The following is a 12,381-nucleotide window of genomic DNA, read 5'->3' as shown; positions in this document are numbered from 1 at the left end:
GATAGCGTTTGAGAGAAAGACGCGGCCACGATCGCTTAATAATTCACGGGGTGCACCGTGTCGCAAAATGAGGCGGCGAAGAAGGAAGCGAGCGACGTCTATCGCGGTGGCAGCTGGCAGCGCAGATGTTTCAGCGTACCGTGTGAGATGGTCGACGGCGACAATGATCCACCGGTTGCCCGCAGGAGTGTTGGGGAGGGGACCGTAAAGATCAATGCCAACACGGTCAAATGGTCTTGTAGGGCACGGTAAAGGTTGTAGAGGACCAGCGGTGCTATGAGGGGGAGTCTTGCGGCGTTGGCACGAAAGGCATGATCGCACGTACTGGCGAATGTATCGATACATGCCGCGCCAGTAATACCTCAGGCGTAGGTGGGAGTAGGTCTTGAATACGCCAGCGTGGCCGCATTGAGGATCATCGTGGAAGGCGGTGCATATGTCGGAGCGCAGATGACGGGGGATAACAAGCAGCCATCTGCGGCCATCGGTTAGGTAATTGCGGCGGTACAACAAGCATTCACGAACGACAAAGTGATGCGCTTGACGACGAATGGTGCGTGAAACAGATTCAAGCGAACGGTGAGAGAGAACGTCAAGCAGAGAAGCGATCCAGGGATCCTTGCGTTGCTCGGCCGGCGTGTCGGTGATGCTGAGGGACGACGAATCGCAGGTGGAAGTTTGTAAACAAAGTAAGTCAGACGGAAGCGGAGAACGGAATAGGGCATCGGCGTCTGAATGTTTGCGTCCCGAACGATAAATAACACGTATGTCATACTCTTGAAGGCGTAAAGCCCAACGAGCGAGGCGGCCAGTGGGGTCTTTCATAGATGACAACCAGCATAAGGCATGGTGGTCAGTCACAACGTCAAATTGTCGTCCGTAAAGGTAAGTACGGAATTTGCTGATTGCCCAAATAATTGCCAAACATTCCTTTTCCGTTACAGAATAGTTCGACTCTGCCTTTGTTAGGGTACGGCTGGCATATGCAACGACATACTCGTCATAGCCGTCTTTGCGTTGGGCGAGGATGGCACCAAGACCGACACCGCTAGCGTCCGTGTGAATTTCAGTAGGCGCATTGGGATCGAAGTGGCGCAGTACTGGAGGGGACGTAAGGAGCCGGCGGAGCGTCGTAAATGACTCGTCGCAATCGGGATTCCATGCCGAGAGGTCAGCGCTGCTGGCAAGTAGCTGAGTCAAGGGGGCGATAATAGAGGCGAAATTACGGATGAAACGCCGAAAATAAGAGCACAAGCCGATGAAGCTACGGAGCTCTTTAAGAGTGGCTGGCTTGGGAAACTCGGCAACGGCTCGCAGTTTGGCGGGGTCTGGTAGGATTCCCTCTTGTGAAACGACGTGTCCTAGAATCGTAAGCTGTCTGGCACCAAAATGGCATTTCTTCAAGTTTAATTGCAAACCAGCGGCCGTGAGACACTCAAGAACTTGCTCGAGGCGATCGAGATGAGATGCAAAATTGGGAGAAAAGACAACTATGTCGTCTAAGTAGCAAAGACAGGTACGCCACTTAAGTCCCCGGAGGATAGAATCCATCATCCTCTCGAAAGTCGCAGGCGCGTTACACAGGCCGAAGGGCATCACATTAAATTCGTATAACCCGTCAGGGGTCACAAAAACCGTTTTTGGACGGTCCGCTGTAGCCATCGGCACTTGCCAGTATCCAGAGCGAAGATCTAGGAAAGAAAAAAATTCGGCACCTTGTAGACAATCGAGAGCATCGTCTATTCGTGGTAGAGGATAAACATCCTTACGTGTGATCTTGTTTAGTCGGCGGTAATCCACGCAAAATCTGATTGAGCCGTCCTTTTTCCGCACCAGTACGACCGGAGAAGCCCAAGGACTGTGTGACTGCTGAATCACGCCGCGTTGCAGCATGTCATCGACTTGTTCACTGATGACGCCGCGTTCGGATTGTGACACTCGGTAGGGACGCTGACGCAGTGGAGCATGGTGACCGGTGTCAATACGGTGAACAACCGCTGACGTGCGCCCCAAACAAGGTTGGCCGAGGTCGAAAGAGGTCCGAAAACGGTCAAGGAGTTGAACGAGCTGATTGCGCTGAGCTTGCGGGAGCGCGTTATCGACGCTGCGCAACAAGACGTCGTGGTCTGGTGAGGTGGGAGCAGCGGCAGAAGTGACGACATCGATAGGCAGTGGTGTCGTATCGCAAGGCGCATCAAACGGAAAGATGGCATCAAAAGTGTCGAGACGCCCAACAGATTCGCCATATAATAGAGTTGAAGGGCAGAGAAACGGATTACACGCATAAACTGCACTGGAATCATCATCAAGTGAGACGACTGCGAACGGTAGGACAACGTTCCGGCGACGCGCACATTCCTCAGACGGTACAAAAAGTGCAGTTGAATTGGGGACAGCGTCACAGGTGACGGACACTAAGGCGACAGAGAAGGCAGGGATGATGACGTCAGCAGCGACAACCACTTTAGCAGACGGGCGAGGGTCATCGTCGGTTGCGGTACAGACCGGAGACAAGGCGAGTTGTGCACGTGCGCAGTCGACCACTCCATGATGCGCGGAAAGGAAGTCCCAGCCCAGGATAACGGCGTGCGATGCATGAGAAAGGACGACAAATTCGACAATGTAGAGCGCATCTTGAATTAAAACACGAGCGGTGCAGGTGGCCGAAGGCTTGACGTGCTGCGAGCTCACTGTGCGTAGCGAAATATCAAAAAGCGGAGTCGTCACTTTGTTCAGTTTGCGGCAGATTTTCTCGCTAATCACACAAACAGCTGCTCCTGTGTCGACAAGAGCGTTCGTCGCGACACCGTCTATAAACACTACAATCTCGTTAGCCGGCGAAAGAAGAGGCCTTGCAAATTTCAACGACGGCGCAGTTCTTGCCTCAGAAACTGCGGCTGTTAGTTTTCCTCCTGGTCATGGTTGGAACGGCGAAGCATGGGGGAAAGGGAGCGGCGGCGGGGAGAAGGAGATCGGCGTGAACTGAAGGCGGGGCGACGTGAATACGAGTCCGTGGCGTCAGATGTAAGACGGTGTGTAGCTTGCTGAGGGACATGGCTAAGGTTGGGAGCGCCATCGCGAAAATAGAGTCCGCGGCGGCGACAGAAGCGCGCAACATGTCCCGGAATACCGCAAGCGTAGCACACTGGCCGGTTGTCCGGAGTGCGCCAGGGGTTTAGAGGTGGTCTCGGATGCGAGAACGGTAGGTAAACCGGCCGTACCGGACTTGGCGGAGTGTAGAAGTTGGTGGCTGGGCTGGATGGGACTGGCGTCGGTTGGGCATGAGATCGTGTAAGGGCCTCAGCATAAGTTAGCGGCGCCGTTACTTGCGGCGGCGCCGTAACGTGCGGCGGCGAAGCGGGGGACGGGAGGGCCTCAGCAACTTGCGTCTGGATAACCCGACGAAGCGACTGGTCCAGTGGGGGGAGAGGCTCAGTGACCGATGCCACAAGAGAGAGCTGACGTGCAACTTCCTCACGTACGTATTGCTGAATTTGAGGCAGCAACGAGGTGTAATCAAAACCAGCGCTGCTGGGAGCCAAAGCTGAAAGGTCAGCCGTTTGAATTCCAGGGCGACGTGTGGAGATGCGCTGTTTACGCAGCTCGTCAAAATTTTGACAAAGTTCAATGACTTCAGTAACGCTCTGTGGGTTTTTGGCCACGCGCATATGAAAAGCGTCATCGTCGATGCCTTTCATGATGTGTTTGATTCGGTCAGGTTCCGACATGGACGCATTCACTCGCCTACAGAGGCCGATGACATCCTCAATGTAGCTTGTGAAGGTCTCACCAATTTGTTGAGATCGTCCGCGGAGGCTGTGTTCAGCGCGAAGCTTGCGCACCGCTGGCCGACCGAAAAACGAAACGAGGGTCTCTTTGAAAGCTGACCAGGTGGTAAAATCAGCCTCGTGGTTCTTGAACCACAGATGAGCCATGCCGGTAAGATAAAAGATGGCATGAGTCAACTTGTCGCGGTCATCCCACTTGTTGTGTGCACTAACACGTTCATACTCGGCCAGCCAGTCTTCCACGTCGTGATCGTCAGTGCCACTGAAGACTGGAGGATCACGCAGATGAAGCACCCCAGAGCACACGACAGGTGTGGGAGCGGGAGAAGCTCGCGAGGGTCCGGCGTCCTCGGTCATTGTGAAGGCAGATGGTAGCGTACGGCTGCGGAGTTCCAGGACGCTGAAGGGGACGACCCCGCACCTCCACCAAATGCAACAAGAGTATTTTGCAGGTAGACTTGATAAAGCGGTTTAATAAGCCGGATCGTTGAAAACCGACCTAGCGCGAACCACACGATCGTCAACGTCTTCTTTCACACACTGGCTGGCACAGAGCTGGTGGTGCCGATGTGCTCCGGTACAACACAGACAACCGATGACGTAGTTGTCACGTAGCTTACGTGCACAAGAAAGAAAGAGCGCGGCGTTAGGTGCCACGTCATAACAGAACCTAGCCCGACCGTGGCGGTGCGGTCCGACAAAAATGCCGGAACATAACTGTAGGTGCGCTGTCCGCAGTGAAGGGCAGCGAGGCCGTCGAGAATGGCTTGATGGCTCACATTATCAAAGGCGCCCTTGATGTCCAAGGCCAGAATGATATTTTCTCCTTGCTTTGGGGCAGTGTCAATGACTTCTTCCTTTAGTTGAAGCAGTACATCCTGGGTTGAAAGATGTGCCCGGAACCCGTACATTGAATGCGGGAGGTCATTGTCCTGGAGATAGTTTTGCAGGTGGCTAGTGATGACGCGTTCGAAGAGTTTGCCGAGGCAGGAAGTGATATTGGTCGAAGGTTCTCGATCTGGAGCTTCTTACCCGGCTTCGGTATCATTATCACCTATGCGTGCTTCCACTCGGGGGGAGCGTGCCGCATTGCCAATGGTCGTTTAGTAAGTTCGTGAATTCTTGTACGGCGGTGCCGTTGAGATTCCTGATAAGAGAGTACGTGATTCTATCCGCCCCGACTGCTGTGTTGCGGGTGCTGCTGCGAATGGCAGCATTAACTTCATCCAACGTTATCGGCCGGTCCAGGGTGTGGTTTGCATAACCTTAATACCTCGCCTGATAGGGACGCGGGTGATAATCGCCATAGCATTTGCGCTGGACTTGAGTAAGCAGCTCGTCGTCCGTGCCTTCAAAGGCGTGTATGAGGCACTGGACTGATTTGTTTGTCTCATGTTTTGTTCGAGTAGTATCAATCAAGGCTCGTAGAACGTGCCACGTGCGGGCAGTACCCAGTGAGCCTCGAAGCGAGTCGCTGAACTGGGCCGAGTTAATTCGTGCCAGTTGCTCAACATACTGCTCAGCCTGGAGGGTGAGAGCTGCGATCTTGAGCTTGAGACGTTGGTTATGTTTTCGGGTCTTCCATCTGCGGATGAGGCTTCTTCTGACTTCCCACAGGTGCAGGAGATGGCCGTCCACTTCTGGGAGTTGAGATGTTCTCTTAATGACGGTGGTGCAACGGTCCCGAATTTCTTTAATTTGCTCGCACCAGTCAGTGAGGTTTGTAAGGTTGCCGATTGAATTTTCGCTCTCGCGAGGGAAGACATCCCAGTTTGTGATGCGGGCTTGTCCAATGGAGCGACGCATCGCACTCTCCGTAATTTGTGTACGGAGAATGCAGTGGTCGCTAACCAAGGATTCCTGCAAGTTGTCCCAATTATAGTTTGCACTATCACGGGCGAAGGTGAGATCGGGACAAGTGTCCCTGCATACGCTGTTGCCGATCCGGGTAGGGTTTGCTGGATCCGTAAGCAGTTCGAGTTGGAATTTTTCGGTGGCAGCTGCCAGTTGTTTGCCTTTGACATCCGAGCGATTGTATCCCCAGCGTTCGTCGAGAGCGTTGAAGTCCCCGAGGAGTACGAGTTCCTTCCCCTGCGCTAATTTGCAGGCACCCTGAACGAGAGCGTGGAAGTCGGTGGATTTTTGTTTCGGGGGACTATATACATTGAAGATTATGATGCTTCGCCTCTCGGCTTTCTTTTTGCGCCTGAGAAGTAGCTCCACTATCACATGGTCGATGTTGGTGTCTGGGATGTTGTCAAGACCAATTGCAGTGAACGCTTTATTAATCAGGACGGCCACTCTGCCTTCTGTCGGGCTATCGTAGGACTCATAGCCTGGGAGTATGGGTGATGTGCCAGGTTCCTGGTTCTCACATCTGGTGGAGCAAGGTGTGTGTTAATGTATTTTTGGAGGATGCTCCGCTTTTTGCGGAAGCCGCGGCAATTCCATTGCCAGATTTCTAATGATTCGCCAATGGGTTGGGTTGTGCTGCCCATGGTAAATTCGTGTTGTGGGGAGGCGTGGTTGTCGGAGTGTCGGCTTGCGAGGCCAATGTGAGGGTGAGGTCAGCGTGTGTCAACGCCGGGGGCAAGCGATTGCAATGTTAGTCTGAGAGGGACTTGGTCTTCCGTGGTGCGGGGGCTACGGGTGGCCCTCTTCGTTCGTATATTACCGCCTGTTTCGGCAATTTGGGTCTCGAGGCGCGTCTCGAGGGTGTCAAGGCGGGCTGCGAACTTTGTGAGGTGGTGTGTGAAGACGATACTGAATTGTTGGGAGAGTTGTTGGGAGAGCGCAGACATTTCGCGTATCTCTTCGCGTGTGACGGCGGAGTCCGTCGGGGTGGGAAGCGAGTGCGGCAGCTTAGGGGTTGCCTGTCTGTTGCGGTTTGTTTGTGTTGAGTTGAGCGCTGTCCTTAGCCTGACGCGCCTTGATGGAAGCCAGCTTCTGTTTGAGCTTTAAATTTTCCGCGAAAAGGTCTTCGTATGCAGGGGACTGAGTGTTGGGCTGAGCGATGGGTGTCGCCCCTACTGCTGGCCAGCTCACCTTGGTATCGGTGCCGGCTGAAGAAGTGGAATTGTGCTTCTCGGCAGACTTGCGAGAGGCCTGCTGGGGCTGTTGGCGTGTGGGTTGCTGCTGTTGCCCCTTGGTCTTCCGGTCCTGGTTCTGCGGCTGTTGCTACTGGCCAGGTCCTGCAGGGGGTAGGGGAGGAAAAGACTGCGACCGCGAGTGAGAGTGGCTGCGGGGTCTCCCCCTCCTTGCTGAACCACCTGCGTTTTGGATTGGGTGGGTTGCGCTGGGGGTTGCGCCCACGGGGTTGGGTGGGTGGGGTGGGCCGTGGCCGCAGGCTCTTCAGTCTCTGTGAGCACTCTTTGGCGCCCATCAGGTGGCCTTCCCCACATATTTGGCATTTGGGAGCACAAGGGTGACCGTCCACGGGGTCGAGGGTACAGCACTGCCGACAAACTCGAGCGTTCGGCGTAGGACACACGTCTGATCGGTACCGCGGTTGTAAGCAGACTTGGCAGGCTTGCCGTGTCGGCGTGTATGGGTGGCAGGCTACCTCCCCCCCCCCCGTAATACAGTACATAGCGGGTGATGAGGGGGCCCTCGAAGGTGATCAAAGCAGATTTAGTAGCATCAAGCATCCGCGCACTGTGCACTCTCACCCCCTGCGTGCGCACGCGGAGGTGGGCAGTGAGTTCTCCAGGAGTGGTGCCGGGGTCTATCCCATGGATGACTCCACGCAACGTGTCTTCGGGGGCCGCCACGTAAGTGTTGAATTCGTGGGTATTCCCCCAGCTTCAGGTTGGTGATCCAGCGAAGAACTTGGGCGGTGTCAACATGTGGCGTGCTGGCAATAATAATGTTCGACCTGGGGCGGGTGCGGATGATGAAGTGGTCACCTGTGCAATGTTGTTGAGAATCGCCCGCCACCACAACGGCTCGGGAGATTTGGTGTGTCGTGAAGTTCCGAATGGCCAGACCCTTTTTCGGCCGCATAATGATTTTTAGGTCTGTGCGTGGGAGCGGCGGCAGCTTCCGTCGTAACTGGCGCGGCTCCTTCACATGTTGTGTTATTCGCGCCGACGCAGCGCAGGCCGCATCTTTCGACGCAGCAGGAACGTTCTCCGCTGAGGCAGCCCCGGCGGCGGCGTGGCTGGGAGGAACGCTTGCAGGACCGGCTGCCTGCATTGTTTCCGCCCGAGCTTGGTCGAACTTTTTCTGGCGTTGGCGTTGACGGGAAATCGCCAGTTTCCAGTTCGCATCGGTGTCGGTCACCGCCCCCCACGGTGCAGACGAGGTGGGCTGAAGTACTGGGGCCTCGTCGTCGCTTGCCGAGGTGAGCTCGTCGAGGTCGAGGGTGTCCGTGGGGCCCAGGGACTCGGAGGGGTTGACCGCAGGTTGTAGGCATGGGGTGGTGGTCGTGCCGGCAATCAGCGTGATGGGAGCGTCCATATTGGTGGTGGAGGGTGCCGCGTCGCCAGACCTGGTGGCCCGTACTCACCGACGCAAGCTAGGTCTACCCTTAGGCCTAGCGGGCCAACGCCTGCTTCGGATCTTCTCGAGCTGACAAAAAAAAAAAAGAAAATGTCCTACCAGCTCGGGAAAGATGTCCGGGTGTTCCGGATCGTGAGTTCTTGGTGGTCCGACGCAATGTCGGTGACGATCTCGAGGTAATCCGGTCAGTGAGAGCACATGTTCGGCGGAGCTCAAGCGACGCACATCCGCTCACTCCGAACGCTCCAGCAACTCTCCCCTTCAGGGAGCACGGCGCAGAACGCGCGTTTGTTCTCCGCCGTGCGTTCACTCCCCGTGAACTCGCGCGTCCCTCGCGCCCTTTCGATCGCACATACAGTGTCCGGCGCGCAGCGACGATTTCATCGCCGTTGTAGCATACAGAACCTCACGGCGACAGCGACGCCAACGGTAGAAATCCTCTTTGAGTGTCCATATAATTACTATTGCAATAAAACGCGATGCCTTCCTCGGTTGACCAAGACTGAATGTCAACCTTTCGAATTGATGCTGTCTGAACTTTCTCGAGGTGAACACTGTGATAGGGTGCATTGTCCATTACTATAACGCTGCGTGGTTTGATGTTTGGTAGAAGCTGCTCAGAGAATAACTTCTCGAACGGTGGCCCAGCCATTTCCTTGTGGTAGTCACCAGCTCCTTTCGCTGCTCGGGAAACGAGGCAAGCACCATTTACGAAGCCATCCTCGTTGCCGGCGTGCAATAGGATCAGCCTGCCACCTTTGCCCAGGCGCGGATCCAGGGGGGATGTCCGGATGTCCTGACCCCCCCCCCCCCTCAGATTTTCGCATCGCCCCTCGCTGACAGGGTGATGGCCCTGTCGCAAAACGTGTGGCTACCAGCATTCTTCAAAAGTATTTTTTGAAAGTACCAGTGGTAGCAGCCGTGTAGAAGTAAAGCTAGCTCTCTGACAAGCTTAGCTGTTTTCTGTAGCGAAGTTGCCGTAGTTATGTTTTCTCATGGCTTGGACCTCCTGACGCCGGCCGTGCCTTACTCGTCCCGTCAGCGGCGGCGAGCGAACGAGGGGACGTCCCTTTCGTCAAGCTCGCCGATGTCCGCGCGAGCGCCTTCGCGCCTGATTAATAGAGGCCGGATCTTTAGGCATCAAGAAAGCGCGTTTTAGGCGCCAAAAATAAGCAGGCAAAACAACGTTTTAGGCCTCCAACGTCGTAAATATAGGCACAACACATTTTTACTTAAATTCAAATAATTTGAAACGAAGACGTGCGCAGCCTATATCTACGATAGGAAAACAAGAAATGTTATTGTCTATAATAGCACATAGGCGCCAACAGTTGAACATAGCCGTGCAATTGTCCCCTAAAACTGGTGGACTAATGACGATCAATTGGCTTCATTCAATAAGCACACTGCTCATATTCATGTTCAATGGTCACTGTACTCGAGCGTCGCATATAGTGAAACAGGCATGAAAAAGAATACTTGAAAGCTGGGAATACTGATTAAAAAACCTATACTTTATGTCTGCCTGACGCAATTAAATTAAGACACAGCAAAAACAGACAAATAACAAATGCAAGAGAGACTGTGATTTATTAAGCAATTAGCATGTTCTTACATGAGGACTGTTAGGTACAACTCTTCGCAATTTCCTCATATACAATGACATTATCCGAATTTTACAGGCCAGACGTCCGAACACTGCCAAATACACTTCCGCCCATTTGAAGCGCACATGTTTGAAGAAATCTGTTTGGAGAGCACGCGGAACGTAGTCTAAGAATCACTGTGAATATTGTGAAAACAATAGCAAACTACCACCATCTCCAGATTTTTGGATTCAAAATTGTGCCTGTTATCACTGACAATGATCTCGTACGCTGAGAAGGAACACCCGACGGCGGTGAACACCTTAAAAAGTAAATTACAAACAGAACAAAAGCCGCGCGCACATCACATTTTTCTTTCTTCTTTTGCTCTTCACCTTCCTTTCCCCTGACGGTCCTCCGCGGTTTCGCATTCGCCAACCGCTCACGCAATGTCAGCGCGGCGGCGTATGCTGGCCGGCGCGTTGCATTTCAATGCTGCCAGCGATTATTTCCTGGGAGTTGGTTGAACTAAAGGACTGGGTTGAACCCCATAGAGTTCCGAACAGTCAATGTTGCCCGGTAACATGAATAACGGTCTCTAACTGCGCTCAAAAGCGAGACTTGAGGCTAAATAGTGTTCAAATAGGCGCCGATATTGAAAATAGGCATTTATAGGCATTTATAAGCATTTAGGCACCAACGCCAAAATAGGCATTTATAGGCACTATAAAAACACTATAAAAGCCCTTCTTAACCTCTAATTCATGCTCATATATCAAAGTGGGGTGATAGAAGCGCATGGAAGAAAACAGGCGTCTGCCTAAAATCCGGTCTCTACTGATTAATTTAGATCCTCCTCGGAATGTCATCGGTTGTCTCTTACAGTTACCTGGAAAGGACAGGGGTGCGGCGTAGCGCGTTCACGCCGGGGAACGAAAGCTAGCAAAGCGCAGAAGCGTCGACCGCAGCAATGTGAATACAGACAACGCGAACACAGACAGCAATACGGGACCGTGCAAAAGTGGAGAACTTGTGCGTCCCAGGACCAAGAGTCCGAGGAAGAACGACACTGTCTGTAGTCGCTCACGCCGGAGAAACTTCAGGTGATCATGATCATGATGATTTAATGGCATCCCCTCTGAAATGGGGCGGTGACAAATAGTCACCTAGCCTGCTTGATTTAGTAAGGTATGCTCTACTTGTTTTACGGCGAAGCTGTATAAGCCTAGGCAAAACGTCCGTCTGTGCCCAGGAGGGCCCTCCGCAGGAAGCAGTGCACAAGCGCGAAAGAGAAAAAAAAAGGAGTTGGAAGGGAGTTAGGAGAAAGAGGAGAGGGAATGTCTGGGTTTTGCACCTCGGAGTGTCGGTGACGTACAGAGCGGTCCACTGTTATAGGGAACACCGGAGCGCGTGGCGCCTGCTCGGCGCCAGTGCCAACCGGCGGCTGCAACGACTGTCGCGCAGGCGTAGTGAGCGTTGTGGGCAGTGCTTTTTCGTCGTTTGCTACTGTCGGCTGCCGCGCTTCGGATCGTCGTGAAGCGTACAGCTCGCGTAATTAGTATTTAATAGCAGCCACTTTCCTTCGATCGAGCTCGAAGGAAAGTGACTGGATATATTTGTAATCAGATAAATGCCCTAAATGCCATCAGCATTGACACTGACGTCTTTTGTTCACCTTCTCGTTTCATAAAGATTTGCAGGCTTCACAATTTTCTTTTACTGTGTTGTTCCTCGATTCCAATGATTCAACGATAGTTCGAGTGATAGCTCGTTATAAAGTAATATGTTCTTCAAAGGCGCCTGTGGATTCATTGTTCAGACTCAGGAACATGACCCAACTAAACTTAGAGACTGGTAAATTATCAGGCACAGCCGCGAAGTACATGACTGTGTTGGGCAACGTCCTTTTCCTGTAAGTTTGGAGAAACCGATACCTGGCTTCGCTACACGTGTTACACCAGCGGTATAAGAGGCGGTTTTATCATGAGCAGAAACAGTGAATTGCGGTAAATAAGAAAGGCTACTACCATCATCATAATCATTGACAGAAGCTGAATCCCCCCCCCCCCTCAGAAATAACCTGGATCCGCCCCTGCCTTTGCCGCTGGGTGCGTGAACGCCTGTTGTCAAACATTGCCGAAAAGCATCCTCGCTTGTAACGACGTTCACGTACTGCCAGACCTTTTACTTTGTATGTCCAGCGTTGACCCAAGTTTCGTCAAGGTAGTATATATTGTGAGGGCGAGGCTGGCGCGAGATGCTTGAGGCTGGGCATGAAGGCGGTAACGTCGACGCAGGTCGACGTCTTTATTAATGTTGGCAAGGCATACAGAACAATACAAGATACAAGGGCTAACGCGCGCCAGCGCGACTCAACACAACAGTCCTACATGGCAGCAGGGCAGACTCTCACAGCTCTGCTCTCCAAGCTAAAGGCGGGAAAGCAGGGGAGAATGCCAGACAGGTGTTGCCATCTGTCGGGCAGCTGGCGAAGTGGACGTGGGAGT

Source organism: Dermacentor silvarum, chromosome 4 (assembly GCF_013339745.2).
Source record: "Dermacentor silvarum isolate Dsil-2018 chromosome 4, BIME_Dsil_1.4, whole genome shotgun sequence".
Classification (NCBI taxonomy): Eukaryota; Metazoa; Arthropoda; class Arachnida; order Ixodida; family Ixodidae; genus Dermacentor; species Dermacentor silvarum.
Note: the sequence above shows the minus strand (reverse complement) of the source record.